The sequence below is a fragment of the Mesoplodon densirostris genome, chromosome 9, assembly GCF_025265405.1.
Source record: "Mesoplodon densirostris isolate mMesDen1 chromosome 9, mMesDen1 primary haplotype, whole genome shotgun sequence".
NCBI classification, from domain to species: domain Eukaryota; kingdom Metazoa; phylum Chordata; class Mammalia; order Artiodactyla; family Ziphiidae; genus Mesoplodon; species Mesoplodon densirostris.
The window spans coordinates 25666673-25676252 of NC_082669.1; the positions used below are offsets into that span (position 1 = coordinate 25666673).

The following is a 9580-nucleotide window of genomic DNA, read 5'->3' on the forward strand; positions in this document are numbered from 1 at the left end:
CGTGAGCCACAACTACTGAGCCTGCGCTCTAGAGCCCACGAGCCACAACTACTGAGCCCAGGTGCCACAACTACTGAAGCCCACGAACCTAGAGCCCATGCTCCGCAACAAGAGAAGCCACCGCAATGAGAACCCTGTGCACCACAACGAAGAGTAGCCCCCGCTCGCCGCAACGAAAAGCCTGCGTGCAGCTGCGAAGACCCGACACAGCCAAAAATAAAGTAAAATAAATAAATTTATTTTAAAAAAATTCACAGAACTAAACCAAAAGGTGAAACAATTTTACTATATAATTTTTTTAAAGACAGATACAGACTAAGAGAATAAAAATAGTGCCATATGCTTATATAGAAAGGAGGAAAAATCATAAAGTTAAAATGCAAAAGTATTCACATAAAATTCAACAGTTTTGCCATTTATAGCCCAAAGGCCTGTGGCCCAAATAAAATTTGAAAGGTCCTAATCTGACGTAAGCATGTTGAAATATTTAAATACGGACCTGGAAGTGTTTCTAAAGGCTACTGACGTACACTATAAGTAAATCACTTTGTCCCTAGTATCCATAAGTCTGATGAAAGGTAACAAACAATCTATTACCAAAAACTAGGAATTTATATTCACCTTTGTCTGGTAACCTCAAAAAAAAAGTCTTACAAAGGCATTTTTATGTGATTGTGTTTTGCCTTACTCAAAGAGCTGAGGCATAAACAGGCCAAGGTGGGTATTCAGCATCTATGTAATCTTGGTATTTGCTGGATGCTAGGGAAATCACATACAAATCTAAGTTACATTCAAGTTCCAAGAGTCTGGAGCATCCAAATCCATTTGGGGACCTTTCTAGTGCATCTGTAGATGCCAAATGCCATAAGGTGCCAAGAGCCCACAAGATGATCAGGTGAGAGCCCAGATGACAAATGGACCCAAACTGAGAGCGAAAGTCACATTAACATATTTGTTCCTTCCATCTCTCCTGATAGTACGCTTGCTGTTTACCATGGGGTATGGGCTGTAACAGTGATGAGGAAATATTAAACAGGAGTTTATGAAAGATGTTGCAAATGAGGGGAAGGGGAAGACAGAGGGTCTGGCAGGCATGAGATCTTAGTTTTCTAAGATTTGGTTGAGTCATACTGTTGTCTGTTTATCTACACTTCCCCATTTATCTCAGGGAGGCCAGTTACTGAGAGGGATCCCCGTACCCAAAACAACTTACACTTCCAACATCAGGGGAATTGTTGAAAAAATACTTGTACAGTAATAAAGGAATAACAGTGGCCATTTCCCATCCTTCACTAGTTAATGACATGGATATCTTTGCACCGGCGGAGGTGAACTTGCTTGTCAGAAGCAGCAGTATTCACAGCATACCTGAGTAACTGCCAGAGTATCCAACTAAAGCAGCAGAATGGTAACAGAACAATCCAGAACTTTGCAACAATACAAGTATGCGAACTCACCTCCATCTTACCATCTGCCATGATGAGTAATTTGCCCAAAAAGACTGAATACACAGAGTTAACAAAACAAAAAAAAAACAGAAGCTTAGATCATAAAGAAGTTTAGGATTTGGGAACCTATCCAGATAAACCTGTTATTTAATCTGAATTCTAGTACATAATTTTAAAACTCCAAGATCTCCAAGTCCTAAGACAAAAACCCCTACATCCCTTCAACTAGGAGATGGCTCTTTGAATTTATATTTTTAGAAAAGTAAATGTGGTAATTAATACTTGCCTAAATTACACAGTTTATTTAAATCTCATATTTTATGTGAATGACAAAAAACACTGAAGCATATGAATGGTTCCTCAAAATATTAAACAGAGAAGTACCCTATGACCCAGCAATTCCACTTACAGTACATACTCAAAAGAGCTCAAACAGATAACTGGACCAATGTTCATAGAAGCACTATTCATAATAGCCAAAAGATGTAAACAACCCAAATGTCTATGAACTAATGAATGGATAAACAAAATATGATATATGCATACAATGGAATACTATTTACCCTTAAAAAGGAAGAAAATTCTGCAATATGCTACAATATGGATGAACCTTAAAGACATTATGCAAAGTGAAATAAATCAGACACAAAAGGACAAATATTTTATGATTCCAGAGACAAAAGGTAGAATGGTGGTTACAAGCGGCTGGAGAGAGTGGGGAATGGGGAGTTATTATTTAACAGGTATACAGGGTTTCAGTTTAGGAAAATGAAAGTTCTGGAGAGGATGGTGGTGATAGTTGCACAACAACATGAATGTACTTAATGTCACTGAATTGTACACTTAAAATGGTTAGAATGCTAAGTTTCATGTTCTGTACATTTTACCACAATTTTTAAAAAAAACAAACACTAGAGCAAGAAACAGAGTCCTCCTAACAAATCAGGCCATAGGGAAACAATGAAGCCCTAGATATTGCATGTAAAATAGAAATGCAAATTTTCTAAGGAGCTATGGTATATAGCTCTCCTCAGTTACTCAAAATGTTCAGAGATCCTAAAAATACCTGAATTACTACTACCTTTAAACCAATGAAATGAGAAAAACACCAAAATAACGTTAATAGGATTTTATAAAACTACTGTTCCCAGCATGCCCCAATCAATATAGAACCAGCAGTTACATTCAAGCTCTGCACACATAAAATATTCAAATAAACCTCTGCTGGCATGTAATAAGTACCTACTATTTGATGACCAACTGTCCAATACAGCTCTCACAAATCTAATGCAGTAGACTAAACATGACGATGAGAACAAGGAAATAACTTCTAGGAGTCCGTCTGAAATAGAAAATTAAATGAACCAACAAAGCAGATTTTAGCATATTTTTCAAGGCAGAGAGATAGGGAGGCACAAGTGTCTGAAACAATGAATGCTCTATAGGCACACCTTGGAGATATTGTGGGTTCGGCTCCAGAACACAACAACAAAGCAAATATTGCAATAAAGTGAGTCACACAAATTTTTTGGTTTCCCAGTGCCTATAAAAGTTATGTTTATACTATACTGCAGTCTATTAAGTGTGCAATAGCATCGTATCTTAAAAAAAGCCAATGTACATAACTTTAAAATACTTTATTGCTAGAAAATGCTAACCACCATGTGAGCTTTCAGACAGTTGTAATCTTCGTGCTGGTGGAGGATCTTGCCTTGGTGTTGGTGGATGCTGAAGGCTGGGGTGGCCATTTCTTAAAACAAGACAACAATGAAGTCCGCCGCATCGATTCACTCTTCCGTTCCCAAATGATCTCTATAGCATGCAATGCTGTTTGACAGCATTTTACCCACAGTAGAACTTCTTTCGAAATTGGAGTCAATCCTCTCAAACCCTGCCACTGATTTATCAACTAAGTCTATGTAATATTCTAAATCTTCTGTTATCATTTCAACAATCTTCATAGCATCTTCACCAGGAGTAGATTCCATCTCAAGAAACCACTTTCTGTGCTCATCCATAAGAAGCAACTCCTCATCATTAAAGTTTTATCATGAGATCACAGCAGTCCACTCACATCTTTAGGCTCCGCTTCTAATTCTAGCTCTCTTGCTCTTCCCACCACATCTGTAGTTATATCCTCCACTGAAGTCTTGAACCCCTCAAAGTTATCCATGAGGTTTGGAATCAACTTCTTCCAAATTCCTGTTAATATTTTTACCTCTTCCTGTAAATCATGAACGTTCTTAATGGCAAGTAGAATGGTGAATCCTTTCCAGAAGGTTTTCAATTGACTTCACCCAGATCCATCAGAGGAATCACTATCTCTGGCAGCTCTACCCTTACAAAATGTATTTCTTAAATAGTAAGACTTGAGAGTCGAAATTACCCCTTGATCCATATGCTGCAGAATAGTTGTGTTAACAGGCATGAAAACCACATTAATCTCATCGTACATCTCCATCAGAGCTCTTGGGTGACCAGGTGCATTGTCAATGAGCCGCAGTACTTTGAAAGGAATCTTTTATTCTGAGCAGTAGGTCTCAACAGTGGGCTTAAAACAGCCAGTAAAGCATATTGTAAACAGATGTGAGGTCATCCAGGCTTTAAAGAGCACATTTAAAGAGCACAGGCAGAGTAGATTTAGCATAATTCTTAAGGGCCCTAGGATTTTTGGAATGGTAAATGAGCACTGGCTTTAACTGAAAGTCACCAGCTGCATTAGCCCCTAACAGAGTCAGCCTGTCCTTTGAGGCCAAGCATTGACTTCTAACTATAAAAGTCCTTGATGGCATCTTCTTCCCAGATAAGGCTGTTTCATCTACGTTGAAAATCCACTGTTTAGTGTACCTACCTTCATTAATTATCTTAGCTAGATTTTCTGGATAACTTGCTGCAGCTTCTACATCAGCACTTGTTGCTTCAACTTGCACTTTTGTTATGGAGACGGCTTCTTTCCTTAAACCTCATGAACCAACCTCTGCTGGCCTCAAACTTATCTTCTGCAGCTTCCTCACCTCTCTCAGCCTTCACAGAATTGAGCAGAGTTAGGGCCTTGCTCTGAATTTAGGCTTTGGTTTAAGAGAGTGCTGTGGTTGGTTAGATCTTCTATCCAGACCACTAAAACTTTCTCCATATCAGCAATAAGGCTATTTCGCTTTCTTATCATTTGTGTGTTCACCGGAGTAACACTTTTCATCTCCTTCAAGAACTTCTTTGCATTCACAACTTGGCTAACTGTTTTGTGCAAGAAGCCTAGCTTTCAGCCTATCTAGGCTTTTGACACGCCTTCCTCACCAGCTTGTCATTTCTAGCTTTTGACTTAAAGTGAGAGAAGTGCAATACCTGTTTTCACTTGAACACTTAAAGGCCAATGCAGGGTTGTTAATTAGCCTAATTTCAATATTGTTGTGTCTCAGGGAATAGGGAAGCCCAAGGAGAGAGAGAAATGGGGTAACGGTCAATTGGTGGAGCAGTCAGAACACACATAACATTTCTCATTTAAGTTCAGTGTCTTATATGGGCACGGTTCACGGCACCCCAAAACAATTACAATGGTAACATCAAGGACCACTGATGACAGATCACCATAACAAATATAATAATAATGAAAAAGTTTGAAATATTGTGAGAATGACCGCAATGTGACACAGAAACACAAAGTGAGCAAACGCTGTTGGAAAAATAGCACCAATAGACTTGCTTGATGCACGTTTGCCAGGGACCTTCACAGTAAATGTGAAGCACAATAGAATAAAGCACAATAAAATAAGACCTGCCTGTAAAGTTAAATATAGTACCATGGACTCAGATGTCACACTAACCAGGGAACTACTGTGTCGGTTTCTGTAACTCCCATCATTTAAGAATAGCATCCCAAACTACATCAGTACCCCAGAAGCCTTTTAAAGGAAAAGACTGACAGTCTTTGACTATACAAAAATGTAAAGCTTTAGCATAGTAAAAGATACAAAAACAAAGTTTACAAGCAAATAGACTGAAAATATCTGCCCCATATCTAACAGTCAATAGGTTAATATCTCTAAAAAAAAAGAACTCCTACAAATCAATACGGAAAAGAGAAAACTCAGTAGGGAATGGGAAAATTATATAAACTGTTTCCACTTGCTTCATTTTTCAAATCTTAAAATGCTGCTCACAGGTTCTTCCCATCATCTTTCCTGGGCCCAGTATTTCACACATAGTAATTCACTCTAAATTACTCCACAGATCTGTAACATGGTCTCTAGGAAGAGTAAAAATTAACCTCATGTGTTTTCCATTTACAGGAACTATACCGTAATCCACATGACTGTCATATATCTGATAAGGGATTTGGACCTAGAATATATAAAGAACTCTTACAACTCAATGATAAGAAGCAAATAGCCTAAGTTTTAAATGGGCAAAGGACAGGCATAGATATTTCTCCAAAGAATATATACAAATGGCCAATAGCACAGGAAAAGATGCTCAACCGTCATTAGCCATCAGGGAACTACAAATCAAAACCACAATGAGATACCACTTCACACCCACTAGGATGGCTAGAATTTAAGAAAAAAAAAAAAAAAAGAAAGCAGATAATGACAAGTGTTGAAAAGGATGGGAAGAAATCAGAACCTTCATACACCGCTTACAGGAATATATAATGGTGCAGCTGCTTTAAAAAAGTCTGGCATTTCCACAAAATGTTAAACGTAGAATTACCATACAATCCAGCAGTTCTACTCTTGGGTATATACCCAAGAGAAATGAAATCATGACGTTCACACAAAAACTTGCATATGAATGTTCACAGTAACATTTGTAAGAGCCAAAACAACCCAAATGTCCATCAACTGACCAATGGATAAATAAATCGTGGTATAGCCATACAATGAAATATTATCTAGCAATAAAAAGGAATGAAGTGCTGATACATGCTACAACATGGATGAACATGAATGTTAAGTGAAAGACAATCAAAAAAGGTCACATACTTTATGATTTCATTTATATGAATTGTCCAGAATAGCCGAATATATATTCAGTAGATTAATAGTTCCGTAGGTCTACGAGTGGGGTTGGGTAAGGAGGAAATCAGGAGAGCCTGCTAATGGGTACAGGGCTTCTTTTGGAAGTGATGAAAATGTTTTTAAATTGGTTGGGGTGTTGGCTGCACAACTTTGTGAATGCACTAAAAATTTATGTGTGTTTTATAATTCTATGGTATGTGAACTACATCTCAGTCAAGCTGTTATTTTTCAAAAGGACTATAGATTGGGTTGGGGTTTTTTTCCGCATTATATCCCCAGCTCCTAAAACAGTGCCCGCAATATCAGGAATTCAATAAATCTTGACTGAACGGAAAAAATAAATTGCCAAATGTGGGTAAACCATTATAAAACTCTGTCATAGCCAAAGAGATGAAACTACTGCAGGTTGGCATGGCAGGGGATATACAGTGTGTATGTGTGCTTCCATGAAAGGAGATGAGACTGAAAAACTCAGCAGAATCAAGACCTTGAAGGGTCTTGAAGGCAGCCTAAGGAATTTGTATTATCCTGAAACAATGGGAAGACCAGTAAGATTTTAAGCAGAGGATTAACACGGTCAGATCTGTGTTTTAAATGTGTAAAGCCTAGGTAGAGAATTGCTAATTCTATCCAAAGGTGAAGTAGACAAATACCCCTCAGGTGAGAGTAAGGAGGAATTAGGGGAAGAGACCAGGAAAAGCAAGAAGCAAAATATATTTATGGATTTTTTAAATTACACACAGCTACCAAGCGCTCGTGCTCTCTCCCCCTCTCCCTCTCACACGCAGGCACAGACTGATTGACAATCATACACACACTTACACAAACACCTGAAAATCATTTACACTGAAAATCACTTCTATCGTCAGCCCCTGTATGGTGCTCAAATGTGACGAGACAAAAACTATTAAGACCACCGAGCCAGAAAATTCCTTTCTACAATCATCTGGGCAAGGTCCTCCTCGGACTGTTGTAACTTGGGACCACCGACAAAATGCCCAGTTCCACCTCTCCGACAGGACCCCACCTCTTCACAAATGTGCTCCTGGGAACGCTCAGCAAGGACCACAGGGCTAGGCCGCCGTTAGCTACAAAGGGGGGCGGGGGAGGGGAACCTTGTAGCATCCCGAGGCGCTGAGCCCACCACAGGCCCCCAGGAGCCAACCACGCTGTTGCGGGAGGTGGCGACCCGGCGACGACAGCAAGGTGGCCCCTGAAGGGCTCCCCCTGCAGCAGCCCACCCGGCGTGCAAACGCGGCCTTCAGGACTACGGGAACAAAAGCTTCTGGGGTGAGAGGAACCCGACTCTGTCTCCCGCGGGGACGCTTACCTGTCCGGCATAGAAGTACCAAGCCGCGGCAAGCGTGAGGACTCCTTCCGGACGTGGGGCGTGGGGAGTGGGTGGGGTAAAAGCCGGCGGGTGGGTGGGGTAAAAGCCGGCGGGTGGACATGCTCCTTGAGGAGCAGTCGAGACTTCCGGCGTAGCCTCCTCGCGCGGCTAGAGAGTCGGAACGCGAGTGTAGCTGGAGGAGTGCTGATCCCCCCAGGGCCGGGTCCAGCGCTGAAATTGATTTAGCGGCCAGGCTTCTCGGAAGCTCGTACGCCAGCCGGGAGGGGGTTTGTCTCCTCAAATCTCCGTTTTTTGTTTTCTGCGCCCCGTTAGCCTGCAACATACATTCAGTCCAGCAGCGGTTACCGAGGAAATTTAAACCGCTGTTTCGTGTTGTCCCTCGCAGGGATCTGGTGCTTTGGTTCACCTCCAAGTATGCGAAACCCCGGGCCATATGAGCCCGGCTCTGGCACTGAAGTCCATCTTGCCCTATTCGGCTGAGCAATTTGGCAATACTCATTTTTTTTATTCATTAAATATTTATTAAATTATTACTGTGCTCCAGGTAATGCATTGCTAAGAAAAAAACTGTAATATTCTCTGTTCGCATGGAGTTTACTAGTAAAATGGATTAATAGTAGTATTTCCCTAATAGATTTGTCCTGAGGATGTAAAGCGCTCAGAATAGTCTGGCACTTTGTAAGTGCTCAATAAATGCTAGTTATTATTGTTTTCATCTTGGTCATTCTGGTGCTATCGTCACTAGTAATAACGTCATCCTTTACTTTTTCAATGTCAAGCTTGGAGTGTTACCTACGACCCAGGCCCTTAGACTCTTTAATCAGTAGAAATTGGTAGAGGCCAGAGGAGAATTCTAGGCAAGGCTTTGTGGGGCTCCTGCTGCAGCAGGAAGGAGTGAAAACAAGAAACAGGTGCAGCGGAGTGAGATGCTTGGGTCTTTTTTTTTTTTTTTTTTTTTTTTTTTTTGCGGTACGCGGGCCTCACGGCTGTGGCCTCTCCCGTTGCGGAGCACAGGCTCCGGACACGCAGGCTCAGCGGCCATGGCTCATGGACCCAGCCGCTCCGCGGCATGTGGGATCCTCCCAGACCGGGGCATGAACCCATGTCCCCTGCATCGGCAGGCGGATTCCCAACCACTGTGCCACCAGGGAAGCCCTGCTTGGGTCTTTAAATGGGGTAACAAGGAGGGCAGGTCCATGGGCTGGACAGGAGGCATAGTTTAGGTGGTCTGCCCACCCCTTTGGTGGTGCTGTGTGCAGGGATCATGGGCAGTACCCTTCTTTTGCTCACAGCACCTCAGAAGTGGCAGTTGGTTTGTGGACTTTTTGTATCTTATTGTTCATAATTGCCCCAACTGCACATGTGTGCAGTTATTTTTAGTCCCTTATAGTTTCTTTGTATTCTGTTCCTCCAGAAAATGAGACCAAGCACTCCAGTAAAGGGTCCCAGGTTCCAGCCTATCTCACAAGTACCTTTCCTCCACAAATCAGTGAGTCTCACAATTGGTGGGTCACCTAAATTTGATGTGTTCCATAACCAGACTAACCAAGTTTAGTCCAAGGCAGTGGTCTTCAAATTCTTGATCACACATCTGCATTAGAAAACTAGATTATATACATGTACTATCTATGGTATTGATATGATATTGATTCATGCTTACAAGAAAGTTTCCAACACGTTCTCCTCTTGACATGGAAACTTCTAGCCCAACACTGACACTGGCAGCCATTTGGCAGCCCCAAGGGAATAAAGCTGATGCTGAGGAC

At 41.3% G+C, this 9580-nt stretch overlaps 1 protein-coding gene across 2 annotated transcripts in view; it reads right to left on the reverse strand.

Annotated features, from left to right (window-relative positions):
* LOC132496092 (cytochrome c oxidase assembly factor 1 homolog) overlaps positions 1 to 7875 on the reverse strand; it is a 94490-nt gene extending 86615 nt beyond the window's left edge. For both annotated transcript variants that reach the window (XM_060108278.1, XM_060108277.1), the window contains exon 1: positions 7794 to 7875. The gene's annotated coding sequence lies outside the window, so the exon portion shown is untranslated. The remainder of the gene's footprint in view (positions 1 to 7793) is intronic.
* Between the last annotated feature and the right edge of the window lie 1705 nt (positions 7876 to 9580).